The sequence below is a fragment of the Glycine soja genome, chromosome 12 (genome assembly GCF_004193775.1).
Source record: "Glycine soja cultivar W05 chromosome 12, ASM419377v2, whole genome shotgun sequence".
Taxonomy (NCBI): domain Eukaryota; kingdom Viridiplantae; phylum Streptophyta; class Magnoliopsida; order Fabales; family Fabaceae; genus Glycine; species Glycine soja.
In genome coordinates, this window is record NC_041013.1 from 31,408,419 (window position 1) to 31,423,306 (window position 14,888).

General features: G+C 40.0%; 1 non-coding gene across 1 annotated transcript; it reads right to left on the reverse strand.

Annotated features, from left to right (window-relative positions):
• Nucleotides 1-9,770: 9,770 nt before the first annotated feature.
• On the reverse strand, nucleotides 9,771-9,877 carry LOC114380677. The gene has a single exon (XR_003659850.1). It is a non-coding gene; the product is annotated as a small nucleolar RNA R71 (small nucleolar RNA).
• Between the last annotated feature and the right edge of the window lie 5,011 nt (nucleotides 9,878-14,888).

The following is a 14,888-nucleotide window of genomic DNA, read 5'->3' on the forward strand; positions in this document are numbered from 1 at the left end:
TATTGCAGGGAATTCTCATATAAAATCAGTTGAAGATACAATCATGGATGAAGAGCCAAGAAGAGTAACCCTGGAGGATTATTCAAGTTCTATTGTGCCACAATTTTTCACTAGTATTGCACAGCCAGAAGTTCAAGCTCAGACAATTGCATATCCTCCTTCTTTGATACAATTGATTCAAAATAAACTTTTTCATGGTCTGCCCAATGAAGAACCTTATGCTCACTTAGCCACCTATATAGAGATATGCAATACTATTAGGTTGGCGGGTGTGCCTGCGGATGCAATCAGGTTGAGTCTGTTCTCATTTTCTTTATCTAGAGAAGCTAAGAGATGGCTTCATTCTTTTAAAGGAAACAGTCTGAAGTCATGGGATGAAGTGGAAGAAAAGTTCTTAAAGAAGTACTTCCCTGAATCGAAGATTGCAGAAGGCAAAGCTTCCATCTCTTCCTTCCACCTGTTTCCAGATGAATCATTGAGTGAGGCATTTGAAAGATTTAGAGGTTTATTGCGGAAGACTCCCACTCACGGTTTTTCAGAACCAATACAACTCAACATATTCATAGATGGGTTGAAACCACAATCTAAGCAGCTCTTGGATGCTTCAGCTGGGGGTAAGATGATGCAATCCTACTCCGCAAGGGCATTGGATAGACCAGACTCCAAGTAGATTAGGCCAGGGATCCAAGGGAATGCCCTAGGGTTCTTATGAGCCTAAGGGTAGATTTCGGGCCAATGGGCTAAGTATGAGCTCGCTTATCTTTGTAAATATTAGAATAGGTTTTTCCTCATTTTGGGCCTTGTATTTTGGCCATTCTAGTAGTATAGGGTTTTAGCCTTGTATTTCAGGGCATTTTCAGTAGTCTTTGTAGTAGAGACTTTTTTTTTTGTATTTTTACGTATTTTTGGAATGGGGGTGAGCTTAGCTATTATAAGGGGTGTGTAGCTAAGCTCTAGCTTCTCATCTCAAGGAGGTGAGCTTAGCTATTAGAGAGGTGTGTGTAGCTAAGCTCTAGCTTCTTTAGGAATCTTCTCAAGGAAGCTTCTCAAGGAGGTGAGCTTAGTTATTAGAGGGGTGTGTGTAGCTAAGCTCTAGCTTCTCAAGGAATTTTTCTCAAAGAAGCTTCTCAAGGAAGTTTTCTCAAGAAAGCTTCTCAAGGAAGCTACCTAGTCTATAAATAGAAGCATGTGTAACACTTGTTGTAACTTTGATGAATGAGATTCTTGTGAGACAAACTTCATAGTTCAACTTCTCTTCCTCTTTTCTTCCTTCAATTTCATGCTCCCCCCTCTCTCTTTCTCTCTCTCTTTCTTTTCCTTCATTGAAGCACCTTTTCCAAGCTTCTTATCTAAGGCACTCTCTTGGTGGCGAAGCTCCTTCTTCCATGGCTTATTCCCTAGTGGATGACGCCTCCTCTCACCTCTTCTCTTTTGTCTTGCGCTGCATCTCCATGATGGAAAATCACCATTGAAGGATCTCATTGAAGCTCAAAGATCCAGCCTCCATAGAAGCTCCACAAGCAAGCTTCCATCAAGTGGTATCAGAGCACAAGAGCTTCAAGTAGGTGCTCCTTAAACCTCCATTAATTTTTAGCTTTACCTTGTCCTCCATTGTTGTTTCTTCATTTTTCTCCATGTATCTCCTCACATGTCTTGTGCTAAATGTTGTTAACATGACTCTTTAGAGTTTTGACCGATTAATCTTGCTATAGAAGCTAGATTTGATTGAGAGACCGAGCCCACATTCCTACCAAGAAGAGTTTATTGGAGCTAACCTCGCAGGACGCTTTGTTGGCATAAAACAAGTTGCTATCCAAGCAACTCGAGACACTAACAGAAACACTCAATAAGTTGCCAACTCAACTTCATTCTGCACAAACTTCACATTCTTCTATTTTGCAGGTTGCAGGATGTACAATTTGTGGGGGAGCTCATGAATCTGGATGTTGTATCCCTAATGAAGAGCAAATTGCACATGAAGTCAATTATATGGGGAATCAACCTAGAGGCAATTTCAATACAAGTGGATTTCTAGGATTTTAGAACAACCAACAGTATCAACAGTAGATACAGTGGCAAAATTACCCTGGTAACCAATTCAACAGAGACAAAGGTGGTTCATCTACAAGGCCACGACAGTAGATGCCAAGTCTCTATGATTGAACCACGAAGCTGGAAGAGACTCTAGCTCAATTCATGCAAGTGTCAATGTCTAACCGAAAAAGCACAGAGTCTGCAATTAAGAATTTGGAAGTCCAGGTGGGCCAGCTTGCAAAGCAATTAGCTGAAAGACCATCATACAACTTTACAACAAACATAGAGAAAAATCCTAAAGAAGAGTGCAAAACTGTGATGACTAGAAGCAAAATGGCGATTCAAGCAGAGGGAAGTAGAGCTGATCAGAAGGTGGAGGGATTAAACAACAGTTGGCTGATGAACTGGCATTGGAACCGGTTGATGATTTAGTTGAACTTGAAGAAATTGTTGAGGAAGCAGAAGGTGATGAAGAAGGAGAGACACCAATTAGAGATTGTCAAGGGAGAATAAAGAAAGAGGAAGAAAAAGAAAAAGAAAAAGAAAAAGAAACAAAAGAAAAAGAAGAAAAAGAAAAAAAGTTGAAAAATGAAAAAAAAAAGAGAAGGTTGTTGAGATTGAAAAGAAAAAGGGCAAGAGTGAGGCTAACATAGAAAAGAAGAAAGAGGCTACTCCTATTGCATGCAAGGAGGTACCTTATCCATTGGTACCCTCCCGGAAAGACAAAGAGCGATATTTGGCCTTATTTCTTGATATCTTCAAGAAACTAGAAATTACTTTGCCATTTGGAGAAGCACTTCAGCAAATGCCCTTCTATGCCAAATTTTTGAAGGATATGTTAACCAAGAAGAACCGATACATCCATAGTGACAAAATTGTTGTGGAAGGTAACTATAGTGCTGTTATTCAACACATTCTTCCACTCAAGCACAAAGATCCTGGAGTTGTCACGATACCGTGTTCTATTGGTGAGGTTGTTGTAGGCAAAGCTCTCATTGACTTGGGAGCTAGTACCAATTTAATGCCTTTTTCCATGTGCCGGCAACATGGAGAGATAAAGATAATGCCCACACGCATGACCCTCCAGTTAGCTGACCGCTCCATCACAAGGCCATATGGAGTCATTGAAGATGTTTTGGTGAAGGTTAAACACCTTATATTTCTAGCTGATTTCATTGTCATAGACATAGAGGAGGATGTTGACATTCCTCTCATTCTTGGCCGCCCATTCATCTCTACTGCAAGTTGCATGGTGGACGTGGGAAAGAAAATACTGCAGATGGGCATAGAAGATCAGAAAATCAGCTTTGATTTGTTCCACAAGAAGAACCGATACATCCATAGTGACAAAATTGTTGTGGAAGGTAACTGTAGTGCTGTTATTCAACGCATTCTTCCACCCAAGTACAAATATCCTGGAGTTGTCACGATACCGTGTTCTATTGGTGAGGTTGCTGTAGGCAAAGCTCTCATAGACTTGGGAGCCAGTATCAATTTAATGCCTCTTTCCATGTGCCGATGACTTGAAGAGATAGAGATAATGCCCACACACATGGCCCTCCAGTTAGCTGACCGCTCCATCACAAGGCCATATGGAGTCATTGAAGATGTTTTGGTGAAGGTTAAACACCTTATATTTCCAGCTGATTTTGTTGTCATAGACATAGAAGAGGATGCTGATATTCCTCTCATTCTTGGCCGCCCATTCATGTGTACTACAAGCTGCATGGTGGACATGGGAAAGAAAATACTACAGATAGGCATAGAAGATCAGAAGATCAACTTTGATTTGTTATAGGAGGACAAAAATCCACCTAGCCAAAATGTCTGTCTTAAAGTGCATGTGATGGAGGAAAAAAGACCTGAGAAGAAGGTCCTTGAAGTAGGAGCTCTGTTGGATCCTAGAAAACAAGACGATGCATCAAGCTAGTAACGTTAAAAGAGCGCTTACTGGGAGGAAACCCAACTTTTCTTTCCCTTTTCTATTTTTCATTCTTATCTCTTGCATGTAATTAGGATACCTTGCTTGTGATTGTGATTAATTTCAGCTTGTTTAGTAATGAACAAAGGGTTTTAAGTTGTGTGAAGAGATAGACAGAAAAAGAATCAGAATATTTTTGCAATTTTCTATCCGCTAAGCACAGACCTTGCGCTAAGCGCTCAGTCTTCACAAGCTAAGCCGAGCTTGCTCGCGCTAAGCGCATAGACCCCTGATTGGTTGGCTAAATAGTTCAGCTAAGCGCACATCACTGTGCTAAGCCCCACATCTTCACGGTAATTGAACTTTAACCAGTGGGCTTAGCGTGGATGATGCGCTAAGCGCCACTTCTTCTTTGGAAAAATTTTATTGTAGCAGCGTTAAGCGCGCTATCCTGCGCTAAGCCCTAGATCCATTCTATAACTTGAGTTTTTAAGCTAGGCTTAACGGGCCAGGAAGCACTAAGCGCCAATCTCTTACGAGTTTTGAATTCTTGGAAGTGCGCTTAGCGCGCCTGTTGCGCTAAGCCTGAACTACTCTTTGTAAGTTAAAGCATGATGTATGCTAAGCCTCACATCTCAGGCAAAACACATATTGCAGAAAAAATTTTGTGTTGCAGAAAGCGCTAAGCGTAGCCTGCCGCACTAAGCCCCAGATGCTTACAAGACTTTACAACTTAGAGTTGGGCTTAGCGCGAGGCTAGGCTAAGCGCTTGGGTTTTAAACTCAAACGTCACGTTGGCATGCTAAGCGCAACTGTGCGCTAAGCGCGCCATACGAATTTCAATTTTTAAAAATCAAAGGCAGAGGCACTTTGGGTGTTACCTTTGCCCCCAAACCTCGGCACCTTCCTAACCTTGAGCACTTGTGTACTTTCTGTTGCGTGTGTACTGCTTGCTTTCATCTTCATTGCTTTATTTCAAGAACAATCCAAGTAATTTAGCACATTTCTATTTTTATTTTTCATTCTTTAAACCTTAGGATAGATGACTTCTTGTTTTCTTGGTTGTATGCTGTTAGGTTAAGGTTATTAGTTTTAGGGTTAATCAGTGTAGGATTTTAGGTAACTTAGAAGCCCATTAGGGGCAATGTGGCTGAAAGGGGTGAAGACCCCTGTGGTTTTGTCTAGAAATTGTGATGAACGTGCTAAGCGCGCCTGTGCACTTAGCCTATTCATCGCAACTGTTAAAATTATGGATTTCCAGATGAACGTGCTAAGCGGACCATGTCGCGCTAAGCGTGTTCATCCCTGCTGATGAACGTAAGTGATGAGCCCGCTAAGCGTTTCTGTGCACTAAGCGGGACTAGTGTTCATACATTAAGATTTTGAGAATTTTTGTTCAGCGCTAAGCCTGACTTGTACGGCTAAGCACCACTTTGCTTCTATATGTTTTCCTTTGAATAAGGCTAAGCGCGTCTGTGCGCTAAGCCCTTGTTGTGTGTTGAGCTAAGCGCGCCATGCTGCGCTAAGCTCCAACTCTCTTCGGTTTTGAAAATTGTAGACTTAGGCTAAGCTCAGCCGTGCACTAAGCCTATTCTACAGAAAATTTTTTTTTTTTGTGTCTTCGAGCTAAGCGCTAGCCTGCTGCGCTTAGCGCCTGAGTAAAATTTCATAACGTGCGCTAAGCTCAACCTGCTGCACTAAGCGCCCAGTCAAAATTTCAATTTTATTTTTATGTTTTTGTGAAAATAACCTATGCTAATCTCTTGTGTTTGTCTTATATTTTGCAGATGGCATCTAAGAAAAGGAAAGCTCCTTTTACACCTACCCAAGCCAGATTTGATAGATCTAGGTTCACATCCCCAGAGGCTTGGCAGAGATATACAGACATTGTGATGCCTCAAAAGCTACTACCAGAGAGGAATGTGGTAGTTTATTACACAGAGTTTGATGAGTTCAAGGAGGAACTCGAGAGAAGACATTGGGATTAGAAGTTGACTGATTTTTCTGACAGTAGCATAGACATCGCCATTGTAAAGGAGTTTTACGCCAACCTCTATGACCCCGAGGATAAATCACCTAAGTAGGTGAGGGTGAGAGGTCACTTAGTGAAGTTTGATGAGGATACTCTTAATAATTCTTGAAGACCCCTGTAGTGCTGGAAGAGGGGGAGAATTTATGTACTTATTCCAGGTTTGCACTCCTGAGGCCTGATCCTCAGGAGTTGGCTACTAAGCTCTGTATCCCGGGGAGGGGATTTGAGCTTAATGCTGATGGGCAGCCATTGAAGATACTGAGGAAGAACATGACCACTTTAGCTCAGACATGGAGTGTTTTTTCCTTTTCTAACCTCATTCCTACCTCCCACACATTTGATGTCACCTTGAACAGAGCCAAGTTGATTTATGGCATCATTATGAAGATGGATATGAATTTGGGGTACCTCATCTCCCACCAGATCTCTCTAATTGCACAACATGATACATCCAGACTTGGATTCCCTGCCTTGATCATAACTCTCTACAAGGCCAGAGGAGTCCAGTCAGATTCTAGATCCCTGGAGAACTTGAGCCCTGCCATTAACTTGGCATATATTAAGAAGAACTGTTGGAATCTTGATGATCCAATAGTGACATTTAGAGGGACAAGGAAGGCCAGGGGTAGGAGATCAGAGGTCCCCACTATTCAGCAGCACCAGAGACACCAACTCCTTCTTCTTCCACAGCTCCAGTACCTCCCATTCAGACTCCAGCTATTCCTCTAGCATCTACACAACTACCACTTCCAGCTCCTTTATATTCAGGACCCTCAGATTTTTCATTTACACCTCAGATGCTTCATTCCATGCTCTAGAGCCTACACAGGGGGCATTCCATCATCATGCAGAGCCTGCAGGGCATGAGCTTGCCATCCATTATGAGCATGGATGAGTTTGATGCGTAGGTGGCCTGGCCAGAAGCCCAACCTTCTCTTTTTGGAGGGGGTGCGGCCTCTGCAGCCCAGGAGCCTGCTCTTGAGGAGCCAGCAGCAGTAGTAGCAGTAGAGGGGGAGGATGAGCTCACCCCTCCTAAGCCTTTTTATTTTGATGCAGATGTACACATGGCTCAGGAGGAGGAGACTTCTACAGACCAGATCCCAGGGCCATCCCCAACACCCACACCTGATGATGCCATACCATTTGCACCAACATCTAAGTTAGAGTAGCCTATCTCTCAGGATTCACCAACTGCTTAGGTGTTCGACCTTAATGAGCATGCACAGGAGCAACCACTAGAGCAGGTAATGTGTCATTATTTTCTCCTATTTCTTAACCCTTTTTGTCACCATTTTAATTATTGATTAGCCTTAATTGTCAAATTAATTATGCAGTTTTATCATTTGGGCCTACTTGACTAATTTTATGTTTTTAATTTAGTTTCAGGAGAATTATAAGCAATTGGGCTTGAATCTGGAATTGGGCTTGGACTTGAAGAGAGCAGACAATTTTATTTTATCAAGTCTTATCTTATCCTGATTTTATTTCATCTAGATTTTATTTTGTCAAGATTTTATTCCATCCAATCTTATCTTATCTTGTCTAGATTTTATTTTATTTATGGGCTTGGACTTAAAACAGATTTGTAAGCTTTGGAGCTGAGGACCTATATAACAGCACTAGGGTTTTAGTTTAGAGAGTTTTTTGGGAGGAGCAGAATAATTCTAGGGTTTTAGAATTCCAGTTTTCACTGTTCATGTGCACTGTTCAAGTAGAATAAAATTCATTTTCTGCAATTTCGTTTGGCTTCAATCTACAATTTCGTTTTCTACTGATTAATGGAAGGCTAAGTCTCCAGCGTTGTTTTCTCTTGAGGATCAAGCACAACTCTCTTTGAGGTTTTGTTATTACTATTGAATTCAGATAAATTTTTCCTCTTCACCAATTACTCTATATTTGTTGCTATTAATCCATGCATGCTTAGTGCTTGATTAATTGTCTCTATGCTTAATTTATGTTCATGCTTAATGATCAGTTTTGTTCATGATCAATTGGTGTATGTGTTGCTTAATCACATAATGACAGCCTTATGTTAATTTTCGCTTAGTAATTTAATTTAAAGTTGGATTAAGTGGTTGAATTGATTAAGGATAAATTCTTGTAACCTAGGATAAGAGACTTGCTTGTGAATCAAGGGGAAACAACATGTTTTAATTCTGTTATTTTCTAATTCAAATTTGCTCGCTGTTTAATTTACAAAAACAAACAAACCCTCCCCAATTCAGTACTGTTTTATCACTATCTATTATGAACGTTGGTTGACCATTGCTCGTTGGGAGACGACCTAGGATCATTTCCTAGATACTACATTTTTAATGTTTATTTGATTCGGGTACGACCTCGATCAAATTTGGCGCCGTTGTCGGGGAGCAGTGGGCCAAAGGTTCATAATAGTGTTTAGTTGTTTTGTTTTGTGTGGTGTTCTGTTTTGCATTTCAGTTTGTCCCCTGTTTAGCGACTGTTTAGCGATTGATTCAGTTGGTGTTTTGCCGTGAACAGTGATTAGCGACTGATTTTGCAATTTAATTAGCGATTTTTGTTTTTATAGTTAGTGTTGTTATTTTGGGCTGATTTTTTTGTGTGGTAGTTTCTTATGATCCATATTTTGTGTGAAAAATACCAGGAGCACTTGGTGTGGTTGAATTTGAGAGAGACAAAAATTTTGGGAACTTGTTTTTAGCAAAACTTAAAACGACCATAACTTTTGCTCCGGGTATCAGAATGATTATTATTATATATGCATTTGGGGTAGAAAAAAATTTCCTATATTGTGGCAACCCGCTTTAGCCGATTGGGGTCTCCCAAACTCGAAAAATCAGCTGTTTACTAAGTTTTTATTTTTATTTTTCAACTATTATTGTCTTATCTTTCTAAACTTTGCTTAATTAGTTTTCATAGTTAGACTTTGAATTTTTGTTTGAAATTTTTTGTGCTATTTTCTCATGATTTTAGGGTGCTGCTCACAAAATTTGAGCTCATTTGGATATCATTTGACTATAGTTCAACTATTATTGTCCTATTTTTCTGAACTTTGCTTAAGTAGTTTTCATAGTTAGACTTTGAATTTTTGTTAGAAATTTTTTGTGCTATCTTTTCATGATTTTAGGGTGTTGCTCAAAAAATTTGAGCTCATTTTGGATATCATTTGACTATAGTTGTAGTTTTAACCCTCCCCTAGTGCTTATTTGAAAGCACATTATTTGCTGCATATAGTGCATGACTAGGGCCAACCCAGGTGATTTACAATCCTTTGATCTTGAAATAGATATAACCTTGCATAGATTAGTTAGGCATAGTGTGCATCCTGGTCATTCTGAGCATTTTGAGCATTCTGAGTATTCTGTTGCTGGTGATTCTGAATATTCTGATTTTGAGCATTCTATTACTAATTTTCATACTGAGAATATGGATCAACCTCCACCTCCTGAGAGGACTCTTAAGGAGATGGCTACACCTGATTTCACTTATGAAAGCTTGTGCATTCAATATCCTGATGAGGGTGTTCCATATGTTCTCAAGATTGGACTAATACATTTGCTGCCCAAGTTTCATGGTCTTGCAGGTGAAGATCCTCATAAGCATCTTAAGGAGTTCCATATTGTTTGTTCCACCATGAAGCCCCCTGATGTCCAGGAAGATAATATCTTTCTAAAGTCTTTTCCTCATTCTCTGGAGGGAGTGGCAAAAGATTGGTTGTACTACCTTGCTCCCAGGTTCATTTTCAGCTGGGATGACCTTAAGAGGGTGTTCTTGGAGAAATTCTTCCCTGTATCTAGGACCATTGCCATCGGAAAAGACATTTCAGGCATTAGGCAACTTAGTGGAGAGAGCTTGTATGGGTACTGGGAAAGATTCAAGAAATTGTGTGCAAGCTGCCCTCACCACCAGATTTCTAAGCAACTCCTTCTTCAGCATTTCTATGAGGGACTTAGCAACATGGAGAGGAGTATGATTGATGCTGCTAGTGGTGGAGCTCTTGCTTATATGACTCCTGCTGAGGCTAGGAATTTGATTGAGAAGATGGCTTCCAACTCCCAACAATTCAGTGCAAGAAATGATGCTATTGTCCTTAGAGGAGTCCATGAGGTTGCCACAGATTCATCTTCATCTGCTGAAAATAAAAAGCTTGAGGGAAAACTTGATGCCTTGGTCAACCTAGTAACTCAGCTTGCCATGAATAAGAAATTTGCACCTATTGCAAGAGTCTGTGGTCTATGTTCTTCTGTAGATCACCATACAGATCTCTGTCCTTCTTTGCAACAATCTGGAGTCAATGAGCAACCTGAAGCTTATGCTGCAAACATTTATAATAGACCCCCTCAGTGGCAAAACCAACAGCAGCAGAATAATTATGATCTTTCAAGCAATAAATACAATCCAGGTTGGAGGAGTCATCCAAATCTGAGATGGACAAGTCCTCCACAACAACAATAGCCTGTCCCTCCTTTCCAAAATGTTGCTGGTCCAAGCAAGCCAGATGTTCCTCCTCCAATATAGCAATAGTCACAACAAAGATAACAAGCAACTGAGGCTCCTCCTCAACCTTCCTTAGAAGAGTTAGTGAGGCAAATGACCATCCAGAATATGCAATTTCAGCAAGAGACAAGAGCCTCCATTCAGAGTCTGAAAAATCAGATGGGGCAGATGGCTACTCAGTTGAACCAAGCTCAGTCCCAAAATTCTGACAAATTGCCTTCACAAATTGTGCAAAATCCAAAAAATATGAGTGCCATCACCTTGAGGTCTGGCAACCAAATTCAAGTGCCTCCACTAGTAGCAGCACTTGCACCTGAACCTGTCAAGCTTCATTCTGCACCGGAAAAAAAGGATGAGATAGTTGCACAAAAGAGAAAGCTTCCTGATCATGAGGGAGCTAACAAAAATTTTCATGCAGGTGGACCTTCTTCGAGTAATTCTGACTTGCAGCATCCTCCTATCCCTCTTCCATTCCCACCTAGAGAAATTCCAAACAAAAAGATGGAAGAAGCGGAAAATGAGATCTTGGAGACCTTCAGGAAAGTAGAGGTGAGCATACCTCTGCTAGATGCCATCAAGCAGATTCCAAGATATGCTAAGTTTCTAAAGGAGTTGTGCACCCACACAAGGAAGCTCAAAGGCAATGAAAGGATTAGCATGGGCAGAAATGTGTCAGCATTGATAGGTAAATTTGTTCCTCACATTCCTGAGAAATGTAAAGACCCAGGTTTTCTGTATACCTTGCATTATTGGGAACAGTAAATTTGAGAATGCCATGCTAGATCTAGGAGAATTAGTTAGTGTCATGCCTTTGTCCATTTTCAATTCTTTATCTCTTGGACCTTTGCAATCTACAGATGTGGTGATTCATTTGGCAAATAGAAGTGTTGCTTACCCTGTAGGTTTCATAGAGGATGTGCTGGTTCGGGTTGGTGAACTTATTTTTCCTATTGATTTTTATGTTCTTAATATGGAAGATGGATTTTCCCATGGTTCAGTTCCAATTATTTTAGGCAGACCATTTATGAAAACAGCCCGAACCAAGATAGATGTTTATACTGGCACATTGTCTATGGAATTTGGTGATATTGTTGTTCATTTTAACATTCTTGATGCCATGAAACATCCATCTGAGGATCATTCTATTTTTCGTGCTGAGATAATTGATCAGATTGTTGATGATTATATGTTTGATTTTGATTCTGTTCTTCATGGTAGGAAGCGTCCATTTTTATCTGATCTGCATACTTGTCATTCCTTATGCATTGAATCTTAATCTGAGTTTGAATTTGATCCTATATCTGATTTTTATGCTGAGAATGAATCTGAATTTGAGTTTGGTTCTGATTTTCTAGGTGTTGTACCTCTTGATGTTGATTTTTTTACAGTCAGAATGCACTAACCATGTTGTAGGAAGTTCATATACTTATGACTTGCTTTATGAGGTACAGGCTGAGGAACCTTCTTCTTCTCCTACCCTGGTTCCTCCCACTGTTCAGCCACCACCCACACCAGAGTTGAAGCCCTTACCAGCAACCCTCAAGTACACTTACTTGGAGGACAAGAAAAAATTTCCAGTGATCATCTTCGCCTCCCTTGACGTTGAGCAAGAGGAGAAGTTGTTGCTAGTGCTCAAGAAGCACAAGAAGGCCATTGGATGGAATTTAGCAGACATTCCTGGTATTAGCCCATCTACTTGCTTGCATAGGAGACTTTTAGAGGATGGAGCTAAGCCAGTGAGACAGCCACAACGACGACTCAACCCCGTTATTCTAGATGTGGTGAAAAAGGAAGTGACCAAGCTCTTACAAGCTGAAATCATCTACCCCATTTCTAACAGCTAGTGGGTGAGTCCAGTCCAAGTGGTTCCTAAGAAGACAGGCCTCATAGTGATTAAGAATGAAAGGGATGAGCTTATCCCCACAAGAGTGCAGAACAACTGGTGAGTCTGCATTGATTATAGGAGGCTGAACCAGGTAACCAGAAAATATCATTTTCCCCTGCCATTCATTGATCAAATGCTTGAGCGCTTGGCAGGTAAATCTCATTATTGTTTTCTTGATGGTTTTTCTGGTTATTTACAAATTCATATTGCTCTTGAGGATCAAGAAAAGACCACATTCACCTGTCCCTTTGGCACTTTTGCCTATAGGAGGATGCCCTTTGGCCTATGCAACGCCCCTGGTACCTTCCAACGGTGTATGCTTAGCATTTTCAGTGATTTTTTAGAAAGTTGCATAGAGGTGTTTATGGATGATTTTACTGTTTATGGATCCTCTTTTGATGCATGTTTGGATAGTCTGGATAGAGTTCTTAATAGATTTTCAGTGATTTTTTAGAGAGTTGCATAAAGGTGTTTATGGATGATTTTACTGTTTATGGATCCTTACTTCACCTTACTTCTCTTCCGCCATGACTTAGGGAGTTTTTTTTTCCTGTCTCCTTCTTTACTTTTATTGCACTTGTCCAATTTTATTGATTGTTTTGATTGCTCTTGATCTTTTGATTGTGCTACATTGAGGACAATGCGTTGTTTAAGTGTGTGTGTGGGGGGGGGGGGAGATTGTTCTTTAATTTTGTTGAGTTTATTGGGTTTTCTAGTTTAATTTTTTTAGGTTTTCTAGGTTAATTTTGTTATTTTGGTTTTATGTTTTATGTACAACATTGCATGTTTCTCTTTGAATTATAGGTTATGTACAGGTAATGGGTAATTGTTTTTGAAATAGGAGTTTCTTGGCATTTTGTGAATTGAAATCCTTGTTTTTCTCTGCATGTCAAGTTAGTTTTGAAAGTTCGAATTGGAAGTGATAGATTTACCCTTGGTGAGAATTTGAGCCATCATCATCTATTTTATTCGATGTGTTTTGCCCCATTGATTGCTTGCACAATAGCCTTGGCTTGACTCTTGTTGATACTTCTTGCTTCACATGCATGTTGGGAGATGATTTAGGCATTTTGTTCTTATAAGCCTCTAGCCAAATGAGCCTACCTTGAATTAATTCCCTTGATAGCCCCTTTGAGCCTATGTTCCCCTTTCTTTGTTTTGAAGCTCATTACAAGCCTTAAGTGAAAAACCATGATCTCACCCTACCCTTAAGGAATTTTGGAGCTTTGGAATTGTTTTGGGAATAAGTGTGGGGGGGTATGTTTCATTTGATGATATGTTTTTGTTGGCCATGCTTGATGATGTATTTTGGCCATACTTGATGTATATACATATATTTCCTAATTGTTGCTTTATTTTTCAATTGATTTTCAATTGCTACTGTTCACATTCAAAAAAAAAAAACAAAAACAAAAACAAAAAAAATGAAAAAAAAACAGAAAAAGAATGAAGTTAATACATGAGGTCTTGGTTTGAAGACTTGGATTGGTTTGAGGACTTGGTTGATTTTGTTTTGGGTTATTTTTTACGCTTAATTTTTAATTTTGGTTTTGGGGTTTACTACTTTTTCTTAGTTCTCACTTATTCCCCATTGCTCCTCTATTCCTTTGGGTTTTAGCTACTTATCCCATACTTTCCTCTACCTTGTCCTTGGCCCCATTACAACCTTAAAAGACCTTTTGATCCTCATATGCATGTGTTTGTGATGTGGTTGTCAATTTTAGAGTCTTGCCAAGTCTATGTGGTGTTTGTTTTCATGGGTGCTCTGAGAGTAAATAGTAGCCTAGACACTTGAGAGATAAAGTGCATATCTTATGAGGCTTTATCACTTTTCATTCTTGAGCTGATTGACTATTGTGCCATGTTTGAGATGCTTGGATGATATGTGTTGGATGTTGCCCATTCCTTTCTGATGCAATCCTACCCCCCAAGGGCATTGGATAGAAGACTCCAAGAAGATTGGGCCAAAAATGCAAGAGAAGGCCCTAGGGTTCTCATGAGCCTTAGGGTAGATTTCGGGCCCATGGGCTAAGTATGAGCCCACTTATCTTGGTACATATTAGATTAAGGTTTCATTAATTTTGGGCCTTGTATTTAGGGCTCCATATTGTAGGTAGGGTACCCTAGAAATATAGGATTTTTCAGCCCTTGTATTTTAGGGCACCTAGACTAGTTTTTGTATTAGGGGTAGTTTTGTAATTTCACATGCACTAAGTGGATATTTGATGTGTGTGGTTGGAAATAAATTTAATTGAATTGGTAGAAGCCCAATCCAATTAAATTTTAGAGGGGGAGGTGAGCATTTGCTTACTACACCCCATTGCCACATCATATAGTCACACTTTGTGCATGTCCTTCATGCTTTTCATGCCTCGTGACACCTAAGAACACTTAGTGGAGAATCTTGAAATTGATCTTGGATTAGTGGGCTGAACCATAACTAAAATTCACTAATCATAATTAGTGAAATTTTGGCTCCAAAGTTTGGCTCCACAAATTCAATTTCAAATTCAAGTGAAATTTGAATTTCCCTCCAATTT